This window comes from Lissotriton vulgaris, chromosome 4_1, assembly GCF_964263255.1.
Source record: "Lissotriton vulgaris chromosome 4_1, aLisVul1.2, whole genome shotgun sequence".
Taxonomy (NCBI): Eukaryota; Metazoa; Chordata; class Amphibia; order Caudata; family Salamandridae; genus Lissotriton; species Lissotriton vulgaris.
In genome coordinates, this window is record NC_141691.1 from 1073407683 (window position 1) to 1073426977 (window position 19295).

General features: G+C 56.8%; 1 protein-coding gene across 1 annotated transcript in view; it reads right to left on the reverse strand.

Moving 5' to 3' along the window:
• Positions 1-19295, reverse strand: part of DNAH5 (dynein axonemal heavy chain 5) — a 5605957-nt gene that overhangs the window by 2150847 nt on the left and 3435815 nt on the right. The gene's annotated exons all lie outside the window — the stretch shown is intronic.

Below are 19295 nucleotides of genomic sequence, written 5' to 3' on the forward strand. Positions count from 1 at the left end.
CCTTTCTTCGGAAGGAGCGGTGCCAGTCTCTGGTGCTTCGATGCGTTGGTCCCGGGGACCGGCGGTATTTCCTTCTGCCCACGATTCTAGGGCGTGTTTAAAGTCATCTTTTGTGCTCAGACCGGTGGTAGCGATGCCCAGTTCCATACAAAATTGTTTTAATTCTCGATGGTTGTACTCCTCCAGCTTGTCCATTTGGAATTTCTCCGTAGACCCGCTCTCTTGGGTCGACATTGTGGTTTAGTCGTGGGGTGAGTTGCTTTCTGTACGATTACGCGTTGGTTCGGATCGCGCCGCTGGCCACCAATGTTAGACGGGACCTGGAGGGTCGGCCGAGGACAAGGGGAGAGGTCTCCGGGGAGAGCCGTCTCCAGCGATCGTACAGACAAGTAACTTCCCCCCCACAGATGGACACCACACAAAGATAAGATTTAACGTTCTTTATAAGCAATCTTGAGGTACGGTAGAGTGGTACAAGGAGGTCTGGACTCAGGGGTCCCCTCGATTCTAGTCTCTTGGATGGGAAAGGGGGTAGCGGGACAGTCTTAGTACCAGTATGGTAGTTGCGATGAGATGATGGGTAGCTCACAATCCTCGAGCTCGGCGTTCTTGGAGGACGGGCCGCGACAGCGCCAGCAGGTCCCGGGGAGATCGAAGGTGGTAACGGTCCGCGGCAGCGCCAGCAGGTCCCGAAGAGGATGAAGGTTGCAGAGGGCCGCGGCAGCGCCAGCGCCAGCGGCAGGACGACAGTTCACAAGGCAGGGCTGCGGCAGCGCCAGCAGTCCGTCAAGGATGAGTTCTTCTCGGTGTCTCTCGACTCCAGGATACAACTGCCTTCCTGCTCTGGAGCTGCCCCAGTTATAGGTCTGGCGGCCTTTGATGTCCGGACCCTCGCACTTGGAGGTCGGGAGGTCCGGGATGAGGGAGTCCAGCAACCCAGTAGGGGGGTGGAGCCAGCGCCCGGGGAGGCTGGGGGCGATCGGCACCTGGCGGGGGAGAGCCATCAACACTTCTTTCTCCCATTGACCTGCCAAGTGGTCCGTTCACCTCCTGGGTGGATGGTGGTGCCGGGATGTCGGGGCCTGGCCAGGCCCAGGGTTGAGGTCGAGCTGAGGCCATGCGGCCTCGTGGTGCAGTGTCCAAGATGGCGGCCGGGCTAGGCAATGGTGCTGACGGTGGCCCGGGCCCGTGATACAGAGATGTCCGGGGGTAGGAGTCCCGTAGGGGACGGAGTGTGGGTTGCTTCTGTGGGTAGCACCTGAAGAGCCGGTGTCCTGGCTCTGTCATGCGGGGAGGGAGCGAGCCCTTCATGTGGCCTGTCCAACAGAGTGCAGAGTGTGAGTGCAGAGTGAGAATCAGTGCAGAGTGAGTGTGGAGTGCAGAGTGAGTGCAGAGTGCAGAGTGAGTGCAGAGTGAGTGCAAAGTGCAGAGTGAGTGCAGAGTGAGTGCAGAGTGTGAGTGCAGAGTGGGTGCAGAGTGAGAGTGAGTGCAGAGTGAGAGTGAGTGCAGCGTGAGTGCAGAGTGTGAGAGCAGAGTGTGAGTGCAGAGTGCAGAGTGAGTGCAGAGTGAGTGCAGGGTGAGTGCAGAGTGAGTGCAGAGTGAGAGTGAGTGCAACGTGAGTGCTGAGTGAGTGTGAGTGCAGAGTGCAGAGTGAGTGTAGAGTGAGTGCAGAGTGAGTGCAGAGTGAGAGTGAGTGCAGAGTGAGAGTGAGTGCAACATGAGTGCAGCGTGAGTGTGAGTGCAGAGTGAGTGTAGAGTGCAGAGTGAGAGCAGAGTGAGTGTGAGTGCAGAGTGAGAGCAGAGTGAGAGAGAGTGCAGAGTGAGTGCAGAGTGAGTGCAGAGTGAGTACAGAGTGAGTACAGAGTGAGTACAGAGTTAGTACAGAGAGAGTACAGAGTGAGAGTGGGTGCAGAGTGAGTGCAGAAGGAGTGTAGAGTACAGAGTGAGTGTGAGTGCAGAGGGGGTGTAGAGTGCAGAGTGAGTCCAGAGTGAGTGTGAGTGCAGAGTGAGAGTGAGTGCAGACTGAGTGCAGAGTGAGAATGAGTGCAGTGAGAATGAGTGCAGAGTGAGAGTGAGAGTGAGTGCAGAGTGAGTGCAGAGTGAGTGCAGAGTGGGAGTGAGTGAGGAGGGAGAGGGAGTGCGGAGTGCGAGTGAGTGCAGAGTGAGAGTGAGTGCAGAATGAGAGTGAGTGCAGAGTGAGAGTGAGTGCAGAGTGAGAGTGAGTGCAGAGTGAGTGCAGAGTGCAGAGTGTCTGCAGAGTGTGTGTGCAGAGTGCACAGTGAGAGTGAGTGCAGAGTGAGTGCAGAGTGTGAGTGCAGAGTGCAGAGTGAGTGCAGAGTGAGTGCAGAGTGGGTGCAGAGTGAGTGCAGAGTGAGAGTGAGTGAAGAGTGAGTGCAGAGTGAGTGCAGAGTGAGCGCAGAGTGAGAGTGAGTGTAGAGTGACGAGTGAGTGCAGAGTAAGGGGTGAGTGTAGAGTGAGTGCTGAGTGAGTGCAGAGTGGGTGCAGAGTGAGAGTGAGTGCAGAGTGAGAGTGAGTGCAGAGTGAGCGCAGAGTGTGAGAGCAGAGTGTGAGTGCAGAGTGAGTGCAGAGTGAGTGCAGAGTGAAAGTGAGTGCAGAGTGAGAGTGAGCGCAACGTGAGTGCAGAGTGAGTGTGAGAGCAGAGTGAGAGTGAGTGCAGAGTGATAGTGAGTGTAGAGTGAGTGCAGAGTGCAGAGTGAGTGCAGAGTGAGTGCAGAGTGAGTGCAGAGTGAGTGAGTGCAGAGTGAGTGCAACATGAGTGCAGAGTGAGTGTGAGTGCAGAGTGAGTGTAGAGTGCAGAGTGAGAGCAGAGTGAGTGTGAGTGCAGAGTGAGAGCAGAGTGAGAGAGAGTGCAGAGTGAGTGCAGAGTAAGTACTGAGTGAGTACAGAGTTAGTGCAGAGTGAGTGCAGAGTGAGAGTGGGTGCAGAGGGGGTGTAGAGTGCAGAGTGAGTCCAGAGAGAGTGTGAGTGAGAGTGAGTGCAGACTGAGTGCAGAGTGAGAATGAGTGCAGTGAGAATGAGTGCAGAGTGAGAGTGAGTGCAGAGTGAGAGTGAGTGAGGAGGGAAAGGGAGTGCAGAGTGCGAGTGAGTGCAGAGTGAGAGTGAGTGCAGAGGGAGTGTAGAGTACAGAGTGAGTGTGTGTGCAGAGGGGGTGTAGAGTGCAGAGTGAGTCCAGAGTGAGTGTGAGTGAGAGTGAGTGCAGAGTGGGAGTGAGTGAGGAGGGAGAGGGAGTGCAGAGTGCGTGTGAGTGCAGAGTGAGAGTGAGTGCAGAGTGAGTGCAGAATGAGAGTGAGTGCAGAGTGAGAGTGAGTGCAGAGTGAGAGTGAGTGTAGAGTGAGTGCAGAGTGCAGAGTTTCTGCAGAGTGTGAGTGCAGAGTGCACAGTGAGAGTGAGTGCAGAGTGAAGAGTGAGTGCAGAGTGAGTGAGTGCAGAGTGCAGAGTGAGTGTGAGTGCAGAGTGAGGGTGAGTGCAGAGTGAGAGTGAGTGCAGAGTGAGAGTGAGTGCAGAGTGAGTGCAGAGTGAGAGTGAGTGCAGAGTGAAAGCAGAGTGTGAGTGCAGAGTGAGAGTGAGTGCTGAGTGAGAGTGAGTGCAGAATGAGTGCAGTGACTGAGTGTTGAGTGAGAGTGAGTGCAGAGTTAGAGTGAGTGCAGAGTGAGTGCAGAGTGAGAGTGAGTGCAGAGTGGGTGCAGAGTGAGAATGAATGCAGAGTGAGAGTGAATGCAGAGTGAGAGTGAGTGTGAGTGCAGAGTGAGAGTGAGTTCAGAGTGCAGAGTGACTGTAGAGTGTGAGTGCAGAGTGAGAGTGAGTGCAGAGTGAGTGAGAGTGCAGAGTGAGAGCGAGTGTGAGTGCAGAGTGCGTGCAGAGTGAGAGTGAGTGCAGAGTGAGAGTGAGTGCAGAATGAGAGTGAGTGCAGAGTGAGTGCAGAGTGTGTGGAGAGTGAGTGCAGAGTGAGAGTGAGTGCAGATTGAGAGTGAGTGTGAGTGCAGAGTGAGAGTGAGTTCAGAGTGCAGAGTGAGTGTGAGTGCAGAGTGTAGAGTGAGTGCACAGTGAGTGTGAGTGCAGAGTGAGTGTGAGTGCAGAGTGAGAGTGAGTGCAGAGTGAGAGTGAGTGCAGAGTGAGTGCAGAGTGAGAGTGAGTGCAGAGTGAGTGCAGAGTGCAGAGTGAGTGCAGAGTGTGAGTGCAGAGTGAGTGCAGAGTGGGTGCAGAGTGGGTGCAGAGTGCAGAATGAGTGCAGAGTAAGTGCAGTGAGTGCAACATGAGTGCAGAGTGAATGTGAGTGCAGAGTGAGTGCAGAGTGAGAGCAGAGTGAGTGTGAGTGCGGAGTGAGAGCAGAGTGAGAGAGAGTGCAGAGTGAGTGCAGAGTGAGTGCAGAGTGAGTACAGAGTGAGTACAGAGTGAGTGCAGAGTGAGAGTGGGTGCAGAGTGAGTGCAGAGGGAGTGTAGAGTACAGAGTGAGTGTGAGTGCAGAGGGGGTGTAGAGTGCAGAGTGAGTCCAGAGTGAGTGTGAGTGCAGAGTGAGAGTGAGTGCAGACTGAGTGCTGAGTGAGAATGAGTGCAGTGAGAATGAGTGCAGTGAGAATGAGTGCAGAGTGAGAGTGAGTGCAGAGTGGGAGTGAGTGAGGAGGGATAGGGAGTGCAGAGTGCGAGTGAGTGCAGAGTGAGTGCAGAGTGAGTGCAGAATGAGAGTGAGTGCAGAGTGAGAGTGAGTGCAGAGTGAGAGTGAGTGCAGTGTGAGTGCAGAGTGCAGAGTGTCTGCAGAGTGTGAGTGCAGAGTGCACAGTGAGAGTGAGTGCAGAGTGAGTGCAGAGTGATGTTAGACGGACCAGGAGGGTCGGCCGAGAATAAGAGGAGAGGTCTCCAGGGAGAGCCGTCTCCAGCGATCGTACAGACGAGTAACTTCCCCCCCACAGATGTACACCACACAAAGATAAGGTTTAACGTTCTTTATAGGTAATCTTTAAGTACGGTGGAATGGTACAAGGAGGTCTGGACTCAGGGGTCCCCTCGGTTCTAGTCTCTTGGTTGGGAGAAGGGGTAGCGGGACAGTCTTGTTACCAATCTGGTAGATGTGATGATAAAAATGGATAGCTCTCAATCCTCGAGCTCGGCGTTCTAGATGGTCGGGCCGCGGCGGAGCCAGCAGGTCCCGAGCTGGTCGAAGGTAGCGACGGTCCGCGGCAGAGCCAGCAGGTCCCGATGAAGGTGGTAGTTACAAACGGTCCGCGGCCACGCCAGCAGGTCCCGACGAAGATGAAGGTTTCAGAAGGTTGCGGCAGCGCCAGCAGGCAGGACGATAGTTCGCAAGGCAGGGCTACGGCAGCGCCAGTAGTCCGTCAAGGATGAGTTCTTCACTGCGTCTCTCGACTCCAGGATACAACTGCCTTCCTGCTCTGGAGCTGCCCCAGTTATAGGTCTGGCGCCCTTTGATGTCCGGACCCTCGCACTTGGAGGTCGGGAGGTCCGGGATGAGGGAGTCCAGACACCCAGCAGGGGGGTGGAGCCAGCGCCTGGGGGAGCTGGGGGCGATCGGCACCTGGTGGGGGAGAGCCATCGACACTTCTTTCTCCCATTGACCTGCCAAGTAGTCCGCTCACCTCCTGGGTGGATGGTGGTGCCGGGATGTCGGGGCCTGGCCAGGCCCAGGGTTAGGGTCGATCGGAGGCCACGCGGCCTCGTGGTGCAGTGTCCAAGATGGCGCCCAGGCCGGGCGAGGGGGCCGGTAGTGATTCGGGCCTATGATGTGGAGATGTCCGGGGGCAGGGGTCCCATATGAGACGGGAAGCGGGTGGTCTTTGTGTGTAACACCTGGAGGGCCGGGCTCGGGCCTTGTCATGCGGGGAGGGAGCAAGCCCTTCACGTGGCCTGTCCAACATGCGTCCCCCCCAGCTGAAGGTGGGGAGAGTCACCCATCCTCTTGGGGACTCTCCTCGTCGAGGCCGAAAAAGCGTGACAGGCCATCTGCGTTGGCGTGGTCTTGCCCAGGTCGATGTTCCACAGTGAAGTCCATCCCCTGCAGGGAGATGAACCAACGCAATAGTTTTGGGTTTTCCCCCCGCATATGCATTAGTCACTGCAGGGGCCGATGATCTGTCTGCACCCGGAAGTGGGTACCGAAGAGATAAGGCCAGAGCTTTTTGAGGGCCCACACCACTGCGAATGCCTCCCTCTCGATGGTGCTCCAGCGTTGCTCTCGGGCCAGGAGACGTCTGCTGATGAAAGCCACTGGTTGGTCAAGTCCTTCGGGGTTCAACTGGGAAAGAACTGCCCCAATGCCATGGTCGGAGGCATCGGTTTGGACGATGAATTCCCGACTGTAGTCGGGGGCCTGGAGCACAGGGGCGGAGCACATGGCGGCCTTCAGCTTCTCGAAGGCCGCTTGACAGTCTGGGGTCCAGTTGACCTTCTTTGGGTGGTTTTTGGATGTGAGTTCCGTGAGGGGCCCCACAATGCTGCCATAGTCCCTCACGAACCGCCGGTAGTAGCCTGTGAGTCCCAAGAAGGCGCGGACCTCGGTCTGGGTGACGGGGGGCTGCCAAGACTGGATGGCAGCGATCTTGAGTTGCAGAGGGGCCACCAGACCGCTTCCCACCTGGTGTCCGAGATAAGTCACGGATCCCTGGCCAATTTGGCACTTGCTGGCCTTGATCGTGAGGCCGGCTCGTTGGAGGGCCTGCAGAACCTCTCGGAGGTGGTTGAGGTGGTCGGACCAGTGGCGGCTGTACACAGCGATATCGTCCAGGTAGGCGGCGCTGAATTCTTCGAGTCCCGCCAGGACCTGGTTCACTAGCCGCTGAAATGTTGCTGGGGCATTCTTCATGCCGAATGGCATGACCTTGAAGTGGTAGTGGCCATCAGGGGTGGAGAAGGCAGATTGTTCTTGGGCCCGGGGTGTGAGACCGATCTGCCAGTAGCCCGCTGTCAGGTCGAAGATGCTGAGGTAGCGGGCAGCTCCCATGCGGTCGATTAGTTCATCTGCTCGGGGGATGGGATGTGCGTCGGTTCTGGTGACAGCGTTCAAGCCCCGGTAGTCGACGCAGAACCGGAGCGCAGGAGTGGTGCCGGGGGCGGCCGCTTTGGGGACCAGTACCACTGGGCTGGCCCAGGGGCTGTCTGAGGGCTCGATGACCCCGAGCGTGAGCATCTTGGACACCTCCTCTTGGATGCAGGCCCGTACCCGATCTGGTACGCGGTAGGCCCGATGTCGGACAGGGGGACTGTCTCCAGTGTCCACGTCGTGCAAGCACCAGGGGGTGACCCCTGGGGTGAGTGAGAACAGGGTGGCGAACTGCAGTAGGAGGTCTCGGCAGTCTTGGCGCTGTTCCGGGGTGAGGGCCTCCGAGAGTCGGACCCCGTCCACGGAGCCGTCCTTCTCCCGAGTCCGTAGGAGATCAGGGAGTGGCTCGGAATCCTCTTCGGCTCCGCTGTCTGTTGCCATCAGGAGGCTGAGCTCCGAGCGCACAAAGTGGGGTTTTAATCTATTGGGGTGGAGGACCCGGAGGGGGTTCCGTGAAGATTCCATATCGATGAGATAGGTGACAGGGCTCTTGCGCTCGACCACTTTGAAGGGCCCTGTCCACTTGTCCTGCAAGGCGCATGGTTCGGTGGGGGACATCACCCACACTTGTTGGCCGGGTTCAAATTCGATGGAGGAGGCATTTTGATCGTACCACCTTTTCATGTCTTCCTGACTGGCCTCCAGGTTCGCTTTTGCCATTTCTCTGAACCGTCTGGTCTGATTGCGTAGGGTCAGGAGGTACTTGAAAACATCTGGAGGGTTCTTCAGGGGGGGCATTTCCCAACCTTCTTTGACTAGGCTGAGCGGCCCTTGCACAGGGTGTCCGTATAAGAGTTCGAACGGGCCGAAGCCGAGGGACTTCTGGGGGACTTCTCGATAGGCAAAGAGAGGGCACGGCAGTAGCACATCCCACTGGCGACGGAGGGGCTCTTCCAACCCCCCAATCATCCCTTTGAGCGTGCGGTTGAACCGCTCGACTAGTCCGTTTCCTTGAGGGTGATAGGGGGTCGTGAATCGGTAGGTGACCCCACACTGTTGCCAGAGGGACTTCATGTATTTTGAAATAAAGTTTGTGCCCCGGTCGCTGACGACTTCTCGGGGGAAGCCCACCCGGGAGAAGATCCCCATCAAGGCCCGGCCGACTACCGGGGCTGTCACAGTTCGCAGGGGAACAGCCTCGGGGTAGCGGGTGGCGTGGTCCACCAGGACAAGGATGAACCGATGTCCTTGTGCTGTACGGGGGTCCAGGGGCCCCACAATGTCTATCCCCACCCTCTCGAACGGGGTGGTGACAACTGGGAAAGGTTGCAGAGGTGCTTTAAGTTTGCGGCCGCTCTTCCCGCTGGCCTGGCACGTGGGGCAAGACCGGCAGTGATTGAGTACGTCGTTCCTCATCTTGGGCCAGAAAAAGTGGGTCACCAGGCGACTGTAGGTTTTGTCCTGACCCAGGTGACCAGCCAGGGGGACATCGTGGGCCAGGTTTAGCAAGAAGTCTCTAAAGCGGAGGGGCACCACTAGCACTCGACTGGCCCCTAACTCCGCGATTCTCTGTTCGCTGTACAACAGGTCGTTGTCCCAATAGACCCAATGGGTTCCGGAGGTATCCCCTGCGCTCTGGGCGAGGGCTTGTTGGCGGAGTCCCTCGAGGGAGGGACAGGTCTTCTGCTCTTGGCGAAACTGTTCCTGGGTGGGCCCCCCTTCCTGACGCCACTGAGCCAGGTCGGGAAGGTCCTGGGGCTGAGCGAGCCCTTCGGGAGTTTGCTCTGGGGGGACGGCCCGGTCGGTGTCTTCTACTGGAGCGACCGGGGGAGGAGGTGCCGGCCATTCAGGTTCTTCGGGTCGGGGGATGGTACGGGCAGCCATGGACCGGGTGGTTACGCACGCCCAGTCCGGGAGGCCCAACATCCCCAGGTGCTCTCTTCTCTCTACGGCGGCCCACGGGGAACTTTCAAGATCATTTCCCAGGAGACAGTCCACGGGGGCATCATCCCGGACCGTCACCTTCAACATGCCGGAGACTCCTCCCCATTCGAAGGGGACGCAGGCCATCCGACATAGACTCTCCGAATTGTCGGCTGAACGGACAGGGTAGAGAATGTTCGGCAGGATCTGTTCTGGGGTCACCAGGTGACAGCGGACGGCTGTTACACTGGCCCCGGTGTCACGTAGGGCTTCGGCCCTGCGTCCATTAATGTTCACCCACTGACTGTACTTCCTGGTGTTGGCGGGTAGGGGGCCCGCGGGACCATGTCTTTTCCCCCTAGGCACGCTAGAACCATGGCGGCTGGTTCCCACTCTTGGTGTTCTTGCTCGCACTCCTCTTGTTCTTAGGAGATTTGTTCTTCCCCCAGGGCGGCGGCAGCCATCTGGCGGGGTCTCGGAGTCTGGTTCTGTGGACAATTCGGGTCATTTGCGTAGTGGCCGACTCGCTGGCATCGGTGACACGTGACATTGGCTCTGTACCCCGGGCGCGCCGGGCGGTTGCCCCGGTTGGCCGGGGGTGGGGTGCTGGCAGCGGGAGCGGCCGGGGCGTTGTCTCTTCCTCGTCCCTGGCCCCCTCCTCCTCCTCGGGGACGGTGCTGACCTTGGTTGTTCCGGTTCTGCTCATGTGACCCATTTCGGCAGACTCGGGTAATTTCCCACCGGTCAGCCTCGGCGGCGAGCTGCCGTGGATCAGTCAATTTACTGTCGAGGAGGTGCTGCCTGAGCTCGACGAAGCACTTGTTAGATAGGTGCTCCCACACCATGAGATTGAAGAGTTGCTCGTAGGTCGTTACATTGCTTCCCTTGATCCAACCCTCGAAGGCTCGGCTGAAATAGTTCACGTACTCCACCCAAGTTGTACCCGGGATCCGGGTGCAGTCTCGGAACCTCTGGCGGTACATTTCGGGTGTGAGCCCATAGCGGGTGAGGAGGGTAGCCTTCATGTGGTCATAGGAGGTCATCAGGTGGTCTGGGAGCTGTAACAGGGCGTCGCGGCCCGCATTGACGAACCTCCCCCATAGACCGGCTCCCCAGTCACTTCGATCGATCCGGTGGGAGGTCATAGCGATCTCGTAGGCCTTGAACCATTGTTGTATGTCGTCATCTCGGAAATATTCTCGAACGACATCCTTGGGGATGTGTACTTTCTTTTCTGTCGCTCCCGGGGTGCGCGGTTGCTCGGGCACCCCTAATTCTTTGTTCTGCTTACGTAAGTCTATTTCTGCTAGTTTGCGCTCGTGTTCATACGCTAGTCTCTTTTCTTTGAGTTCTCTTTGTCTCTGTTTCTCTTCCCGTTCTTCTCGGAGCCGCAGATGTTCTAGGTTCAGTTTTTGTTCGGCAATTTGAGTTCGCCATCCATTTTGAGCCGGGCCATTTCTAATTCATGTAGTCTGCTTCTTTCTCGTTCTTGGATCTCATCTTGCGAGAGACCCGTTCTTCGCTCCTCGGGAGCCGTGGTGTTCCTCTCTGATGCTGCAACATTTTGGTCCGGGGGTCTGACGGCCCCGGTTTCTGCCCATGACTCAATGGCGTGCTTGAAATCGTCTTTAGTACTCAGACCGGTGGTAGCGATACCTAGTTCAATGCAGAATTGTTTCAACTCACGATGGCTGTATTCTTCCAATTTCTCCATCTGGAATTTCTCGGTGGATCCGCTCTCTTTGGTTGTCATTGTGGTTTCGTCGTGGGGTGAGCTACTTTCTGTACGATTACGCGTTGATTCGGATCGCGCCGCTGGCCACCAATGTTAGACGGACCGGGAGGGTCGGCCGAGAATAAGAGGAGAGGTCTCCGGGGAGAGCCGTCTCCAGCGATTGTACAGACGAGTAACTCCCCCCCCACAGATGTACACCACACAAAGATAAGGTTTAACGTTCTTTATAGGTAATCTTTAAGTACGGTGGAATGGTACAAGGAGGTCTGGACTCAGGGGTCCCCTCGGTTCTAGTCTCTTGGTTGGGAGAAGGGGTAGCGGGACAGTCTTGTTACCAATCTGGTAGATGTGATGATAAAAATGGATAGCTCTCAATCCTCGAGCTCGGCGTTCTAGATGGTCGGGCCGCGGCGGAGCCAGCAGGTCCCGAGATGGTCGAAGGTAGCGACGGTCCACGGCGGAGCCAGCAGGTCCCGATGAAGGTGGTAGTTACAAACGGTCCGCGGCCACGCCAGCAGGTCCAGACGAAGATGAAGGTTTCAGAAGGTTGCGGCAGCGCCAGCAGGCAGGACGATAGTTCGCAAGGCAGGGCTACGGCAGCGCCAGTAGTCCGTCAAGGATGAGTTCTTCACTGCGTCTCTCGACTCCAGGATACAACTGCCTTCCTGCTCTGGAGCTGCCCCAGTTATAGGTCTGGCGCCCTTTGATGTCCGGACCCTCGCACTTGGAGGTCGGGAGGTCCGGGATGAGGGAGTCCAGACACCCAGCAGGGGGGTGGAGCCAGCGCCTGGGGGAGCTGGGGGCGATCGGCACCTGGCGGGGGAGAGCCATCGACACTTCTTTCTCCCATTGACCTGCCAAGTAGTCCGCTCACCTCCTGGGTGGATGGTGGTGCCGGGATGTCGGGGCCTGGCCAGGCCCAGGGTCAGGGTCGATCGGAGGCCACGCGGCCTCGTGGTGCAGTGTCCAAGATGGCGCCCAGGCCGGGCGAGGGGGCCGGTAGTGATTCGGGCCTATGATGTGGAGATGTCCGGGGGCAGGGGTCCCATATGAGACGGGAAGCGGGTGGTCTTTGTGTGTAACACCTGGAGGGCCGGGCTCGGGCCTTGTCATGCGGGGAGGGAGCAAGCCCTTCACGTGGCCTGTCCAACAAGTGAAGAGTGAGTGCAGAGTGAGTGTGAGTGCAGAGTGCAGAGTGAGTGTGAGTGCAAAGCGAGGGTGAGTGCAGAGTGAGAGTGAGTGCAGAGTGAGAGTGAGTGCAGAGTGAGTGCAGAGTGAGAGTGAGTGCAGAGTTCAAGAAGAGTGTGGGTGCAGAGTGCAGAGTGCAGAGTGAGAGTGAGTTCAGAGTGAGAGTGAGTGCAGAATGAGTGCAGTGAGTGAGTGCAGAGTGAGAGTGAGTGCAGAGTGAGAGTGAGTGCAGAGTGAGTGCAGAGTGAGAGAGAGTGCATAGTGGGTGCAGAGTGAGAATGAATGCAGAGTGAGAGTGAATGCAGAGTGAGGGTGAGTGTGAGTGCAGAGTGAGAGTGAGTTCAGAGTGCAGAGTGACTGTAGAGTGTGAATGCAGAGTGAGTGCAGAGTGAGAGTGAGTGCAGAGTGAGAGTGAGTGCAGAATGAGAGTGAGTGCAGAGTGAGTGCAGAGTGTGTGCAGAGTGAGAGTGAGTGCAGAGTGAGAGTGAGAGTGAGTGTGAGTGCAGAGTGAGAGTGAGTTCAGAGTGCAGTGAGTGTGAGTGCAGAGTGAAGAGTGAGTGCAGAGTGAGTGTGAGTGCAGAGTGAGAGTGAGTGCAGAGTGAGTGCAGAGTGAGTGCAGAGTGAGAGTGAGTGCAGAGTGCAGAGTGAGTGCAGAGTGTGAGTGCAGAGTGCAGAGTGAGTGCAGAGTGGGTGCAGAGTGAGTGCAGAGTGAGAGTGAGAGTGAGTGAAGAGTGAGTGCAGAGTGCAGAGTGAGTGCAGTGAGTGCAGAGTGAGTGCAGAGTGTGAGTGCAGAGTGAGTGCAGAGTGTGAGTGCAGAGTGTGAGTGCAGAGTGAGTACAGAGTGAGAGTGAGTGCAGAGTGACGTGTGAGTGCAGAGTGAAGAGTGAGTGCAGAGTGAGTGCTGAGTGAGTGCAGAGTGGGTGCAGAGTGAGAGTGAATGCAGAGTGAGAGTGAGTGCAGAGTGAGTGCAGAGTGTGAGAGCAGAGTGTGAGGGCAGAGTGCAGAGTGAGTGCAGAGTGAGTGCAGAGTGAGTGCAGAGTGAGAGTGAGTGCAGAGTGAGAGTGAGTGCAACGTGAGTGTAGATTGAGTGTGAGTGCAGAGTGAGTGCAGAGTGAGTGCAGAGTGAGAGTGAGTGCAGAGTGAGACTGAGTGCAACGTGAGTGCAGAGTGAGTGTGAGTGCAGAGTGAGTGCAGAGTGAGTGCAGAGTGAGAGTGAGTGAAGAGGGAGAGTGAGTGCAATGTGAGTGCAGAGTGAGTGTGAGTGCAGAGTGAGTGTAGAGTGCAGAGTGAGAGCAGAGTGAGTGTGAGTGCAGAGTGAGAGCAGAGTGAGAGAGTGCAAAGTGAGTGCAGAGTGAGTGCAGAGTGAGTACAGAGTGAGTACAGAGTTAGTGCAGAGTGAGTGCAGAGTGAGAGTGGGTGCAGAGTGAGTGCAGAGGGAGTGTAGAGTACAGAGTGAGTGTGAGTGCAGAGGGGGTGTAGAGTGCAGAGTGAGTCCAGAGTGAGTGTGAGTGCAGAGTGAGAGTGAGTGCAGACTGAGTGCAGAGTGAGAATGAGTGCAGTGAGAGAGTGCAGAGTGAGAGTGAGTGCAGAGTGAGTGCAGAGTGGGAGTGAGTGAGGAGGGAGAGGGGGTGCAGAGTGAGAGTGAGTGCAGAGTGAGAGTGAGCGCAGAGTGAGTGCAGAATGAGAGTGAGTGCAGAATGAGAGTGAGTGCAGAGTGAGAGTGAGTGCAGAGTGAGAGTGAGTGCAGAGTGCAGAATGTCTGCAGAGTGTGAGTGCAGAGTACACAGTGAGAGTGAGTGCAGAGTGAGTGCAGAGTGAAGAGTGAGTGCAGAGTGAGTGCAGAGTGCAGAGTGAAAGCGGAGTGTGAGTGCAGAGTGCAGAGTGAGAGTGAGTGCAGAGTGAGTGCAGAATGAGTGCAGTGAGTGAGTGCAGAGTGAGAGTGAGTGCAGAGTGAGAGTGAGTGCAGAGTGAGTGCAGAGTGAGTGCAGAGTGGGTGCAGAGTGAGAATGAATGCAGAGTGAGAGTGAATGCAGAGTGAGAGTGAGTGTGAGTGCAGAGTGAGTTCAGAGTGCAGAGTGACTGTAGAGTGTGAGTGCAGAGTAAGAGTGAGTGCAGAGTGAGTGTGAGTGAAGAGTGAGACTGAGTGTGAGTGCAGAGTGAGTGCAGAGTGAGAGTGAGTGCAGAATGAGAGTGAGTGCAGAGTGCGTGCAGAGTGAGAGTGAGTGCAGAGTGAGAGTGAGTGCAGATTGAGAGTGAGTGTGAGTGCAGAGTGAGAGTGAGTTCAGAGTGCAGAGCGAGTGTGTGTGCAGAGTGAGTGCAGAGTGAAGAGTGAGTGCAGAGTGAGTGTGAGTGCAGAGTGAGTATGAGTGCAGAGTGAGAGAGAGTGTGAGTGCAGAGTGAGTGTGAGTGCAGAGTAAGTGTGAGTGCAGAGTGAGAGTGAGTGCAGAGTGAGAGTGAGTGCAGAGTGAGTTCAGAGTGCAGAGTGAGTGCAGAGTGTGAGTGCAGAGTGAGTGCAGAGTGAGTGCAGAGTGAGAGTGAGTGCAGAGTGAGTGCAGAGTGAAGAGTGAGTGCAGAGTGATGGCAGAGTGAGAGTGAGTGTGAGTGCAGTGAGTGTGACGGCAGAATGAGAGTGAGAGTGAGTGCAGAGTGAGTGCAGAGTGAGAGTGAATGCAGAGTGAGTGCAGAGTGAGTGCAGCGTGCAGAGTGCGTGCAGAGTGTGAGTGCAGAGTGAGTGCAGAGTGAGTGCAGAGTGAGAGTGAGTGCAGAGTGAGTGCAGAGTGAAGAGTGAGTGCAGAGTGATTGCAGAGTGAGAGTGAGTGCAGAGTGAAGAGTGAGTGCAGAGTGAGTGTAGAGTGTCAGTGCAGAGTGTGAGTGCAGAGTGCAGAGTGAGTGCATCGTGAGTGCAGAGTGAATGCAGAGTGAGTGCGGAGTGAGTGCAGAGCAAGTGTGAATACAGAGTGAGTGTAGAGTGCAGAGTGGGAGCAGAGTGAATGTGAGTGCAGAGTGTGAGTGAGTGCAGAGTGTGAGTGAGTGCAGAGTGAGTTCAGAGTTAGTGTAGAGTGAGTACAGAGTGAGTACAGATTGAGAGTGATTGCAGAGTGAGTGCAGAGTGAGAGTGAGTGCAGAGTGAGTGTAGAGTGCAGAGTGAGTGCGAGTGCAGAGAGAGTGTAGAGTGCAGAGTGCGTGTGAGTGCAGAGTGAAAGTGAGTGCAGTGAGAGTGAGTGCAGAGTGATAATGAGTGCAGAGTGAGAGTGAGTGCAGAGTGAGTGCAGAGTGGGAGTGAGTGCAGAGGGAGAGTGAGTGCAGAGTGAGAGTGAGTGCAGAGTGAGAGTGAGTGCAGAGTGAGTGCAGAGTGTGTGCAGAGTGAGTGCAGATTGTGTGCAGAGTGAGAGTGAGTGCAGAGTGAGAGTGAGTGCAGAGTGAGCGTGATTGCAGAGTGAGGGTGAGTGAGTGCAGAGTGAGTACAGAGTGAGAGTGAGTGCAGTGAGAGTGAGTGCAGAGTGAGTGCAGAGTGCATAGTGACTGCAGAGTGTGAGTGCAGAGTGCAGAGTGAGTGAGAGTGAGTGCAGAGTGTGAGTGCAGAGTGAGTGTGAGTGAGTGCAGAGTGAGTGCAGAGTGAGAGTGAGTGCAGAGTGAGTGCAGTGTGTGAGTGCAGAGTGAGTGCAGAGTGTGAGTGCAGAGTGTGAGTGCAGAGTGAGTGCAGAGTGAGAGTGAGTGCAGAGTGAGTGCAGAGTGAGTGCAGAGTGTGTGCAGAGTGAGTGCAGATTGTGTGCAGAGTGAGAGTGAGTGCAGAGTGAGAGTGAGTGCAGAGTGAGAGTGAGTGCAGAGTGAGCGTGATTGCAGAGTGAGTGTTGGACAGGCCACATGAAGGGCCGCTCTCCCCCGGCCCAACCAGGCCCGAGCCCGGTCACGCAAGTACCACACACCACCATTGCACGTCCTCCGTCCCCCCAGGGACCCCTGCCCTCGAGCATGTCGACCTCGTGGGTCCGATCCACTGCCGGCCCACGCGCCCATCCTGGGGCGCCATCTTGGACACTCCACCACGAGGCCGCCTGGCCCCCGATCGACCTCAACCCTGGGCCTGGCCCGGCCTCAGACACCCCGGCACCACCATCCACCCAGGAGGTGAGCGGGCTACTTGGCAAGTCAATGGGAGAAGGAGGTGTCGATGGCTCTCCCCCGCCAGGTGCCGCTCGCCCATCGCCTCCCCGGGCGCTGGCTCCACCCCCCTGCTGGGTGTCTGGACTCCCTCATCCCGGACCTCCCGACCTCCAAGTGCGAGGGTCCGGACATCAAAGCACATGTTAGACGGACCGGGAGGGTCGGCCGAGATTACGGGGAGAGGTCTCCAGGGAGAGCCGTCTCCAACGACTGTACAGACAAGTAACTTCCCCCCCACAGACGGACACCACACAAGATTGAAGGTTAACGAGACTTTATATGCAATTCTTAGGTTACGTTGGTATGATACAAGGAGGTCTGGACTCAGGGGTCCCCTCGATTCTAGTCTTTGGTTGAGGAAAGGGGTAGCGGGACAGTCTTAGTTACCAATGAGTACAAAATAATGTGGCCTGTCCAACAGCACACCAGCCCTATAACTGGGGCAGCTCCAGAGCAGGAAGGCAGTTGTATCTTGGAGTCGAGAGACGCAAAGAGGAACTCATCCTAGACGGACTACTGGCGCTGCCGTAGCTCTGTCTTGTGCACCATCGTCCTGCCTGCCGGCGCTGCCGCAACCTTCGCAACCTTCATATCCTTCATCGTCGTCGGGACCTGCTGGCGTGGCCGCGGACCGTTTGTAACCGTCATCTTCACCGGGACCTGCTGGCTCCGCCGCGGACCGTCGTTTCCTTCGTCCATCTCGGGACCTGCTGGCTCCGCCGCGGCCCGATCATCTAGAACGCCGAGCTCGAGGATTGAGAGCTATATCCATCTTTTGGTAACAAGACTGTCCCGCTACCCCTTCTCCCAAACCAGAGACCAGAATCGAGGGGACCCCTGAGTCCAGACCTCCTTGTATCATTTCATCGTAACTTAAAGAATTGCCTATAAAGTCTCGTTGAACTTTAACCTTGTGTGGTGTCCGTCTGTGGGGGGGAAGTTACTTGTCTGTACGATCGCTGGAGACGGCTCTCTCCGGAGACCTCTCCCCTTATTCTCGGCCGACCCTCCCGGTCCGTCTAACATTGGTGGCCAGCGGCGCGATCCGAATCACCGCATAAACGTACAGAGAGTAGCTCACCCCACGACGAAATCACAATGACAACTAAAGAAAGCGGATCAACCGAGAAGTTCCAGATGGAGAAATTGGATGAGTACAGCCATCGTGAACTAAAACAATTCTGCATCGAACTAGGTATCGCTACCACCGGACTAAGTACCAAAGACGATTTTAAGCATGCCCTAGAATCTTGGGCAGAAACTGGGGCTGCCGGAACCCCCGATCAAAGCACCGCAGCAAAAACCACCACGGCCCCTGAAGAGCGAAGAACGGGTCTCTCGCAAGACGAGATCCAGGAAAGAGAAAAAACCCGACTACACGAGCTGGAAATGGCCCGACTCAAAATGGACGTTGAACTTAAGTTGGCCGAACAAAAAATCAACTTAGAGCACCTGCGTCTCCGAGAAGAAAGAGAGGAGAAACAGAGACAAAGGGAGCTCGAGGAAAAGAAACTGACGTACGAACACGAGCGGAACCTAGCTGAGATCAACCTACGCAAACAGAATAAAGGAGTAGGGGTGCCCGAGCAACCCCACACCCCAGGGGCAACAGAGAAAAAGGTGCACATCCCCAAGGATGTCGTCCGAGAATACTTCCGAGAGGACGACATCCAGCAATGGTTTAAGGCCTATGAAATCGCTATGACTGCACACCGGATCGATAGAAGCGATTGGGGAGCCGGTCTATGGGGGAGATTCCTCAATGAGGGCCGCGATGCCCTGCTACAGCTCCCGGACCACCAGATGACCTCCTATGACCATATGAAAGCTGCACTCCTCACCCGCTATGGCCTCACACCCGAGATGTACCGTCAGAGGTTCCGAGACTGCACCCGCATCCCGGGTACAACTTGGGTGGACTATGTCAACTACTTTAGCCGAGCCTTCGAGGGCTGGATCAAAGGAAGCAACGTCACAACCTACGAACAACTGTTCAATCTTATGGTATGGGAGCATCTGTCGAACAATTGCTTCATTGAACTCCGCCAGCACCTCCTCGACAGCAAGTTAACGGATCCCCGGCAGCTCGCAGCCGAAGCTGACCGGTGGGAGATCACCAGAGTGGGCCGGAATGGGTCCTACGAACAGAACCGGAACAACAATGGTCAGCACCGACCCAGAGGAGGAGGAGGGGGCCAAGGACGCGGAAGAGACAACGGCCCGGTCGCCCCCGCTACCAACACCACCCCCCCGGCCAACCGGGGCAGCACCCCGGCGCGACCGGGATACCGAGCCAATGTTACGTGCCATCGATGCCAACGAGTCGGCCACTACGCAAACGACCCAAGCTGCCCCCAGTACCAGAGCCCAAGGCCCCGCCAAGTAGCCGCTGCTGCTCTAGGGGAGGAACAGATCACAGAGGAACAAGAGGAATATGAACAAGAGCATCAAGAATGGGAGCCAGCCGCCATGGCTCTAGCATGCTTAGGGGGGAAAGACATGATCCCGCGGGTCCCCCTACCCGCTAACACCCAGAAGTACAGCCAATGGGTGAGCATCAATGGACGCCGGGCCGAAGCCCTCCGTGACACCGGGGCCAGTGTAACAGCCGTCCGCTGTCACCTGGTGACCCCAGAACAGTATCTACCGAACATTCTCTGCCCTGTACGTTCAGCCGATAACTCAGAGAGTCTGTGTCGGATGGCCTGCGTCCCTTTCGAATGGGGAGGGGTCTCCGGCATGTTGAAGGTGACGGTCCGGGATGATGCCCCCGTAGACTGCCTCCTGGGGAATGACCTTGAAAGCTCTCCGTGGGCAGCCGTAGAACGAAGAGAACACCTGGGGATGTTAGGCGTCCCGGACTGGGCGTGCGTCACCACCCGGTCCATGGCCGCCCGTGCCAACCACCGCCCAGAAGAACCCGAATGGCCGGCGCCACCGCCTCCGGTCGCCCCAGCCGAAACCACCGACCGTGACGTCCCCCCCGAACCAGCTCAACCTTCCGACCTCGCTAACCTCGGCCAGTGGCCTCAAGAGGGGGGGCCCACGCAAGAACAATTTCGCCAAGAACAGAAGACCTGTCCCTCCCTCGAGGGACTCCGCCAGCAAGCGCTCGCCCAAAGCGCAGGGGATACCTCCGGAACTCACTGGGTCTACTGGGACAATGATCTGCTGTACAGTGAGCAAAGAATCGCAGAGCTGGGGGCCAGCCGAGTCCTAGTGGTACCACTCCGTTTTAGAGACTTTCTGCTAAACCTGGCCCACGATGTCCCC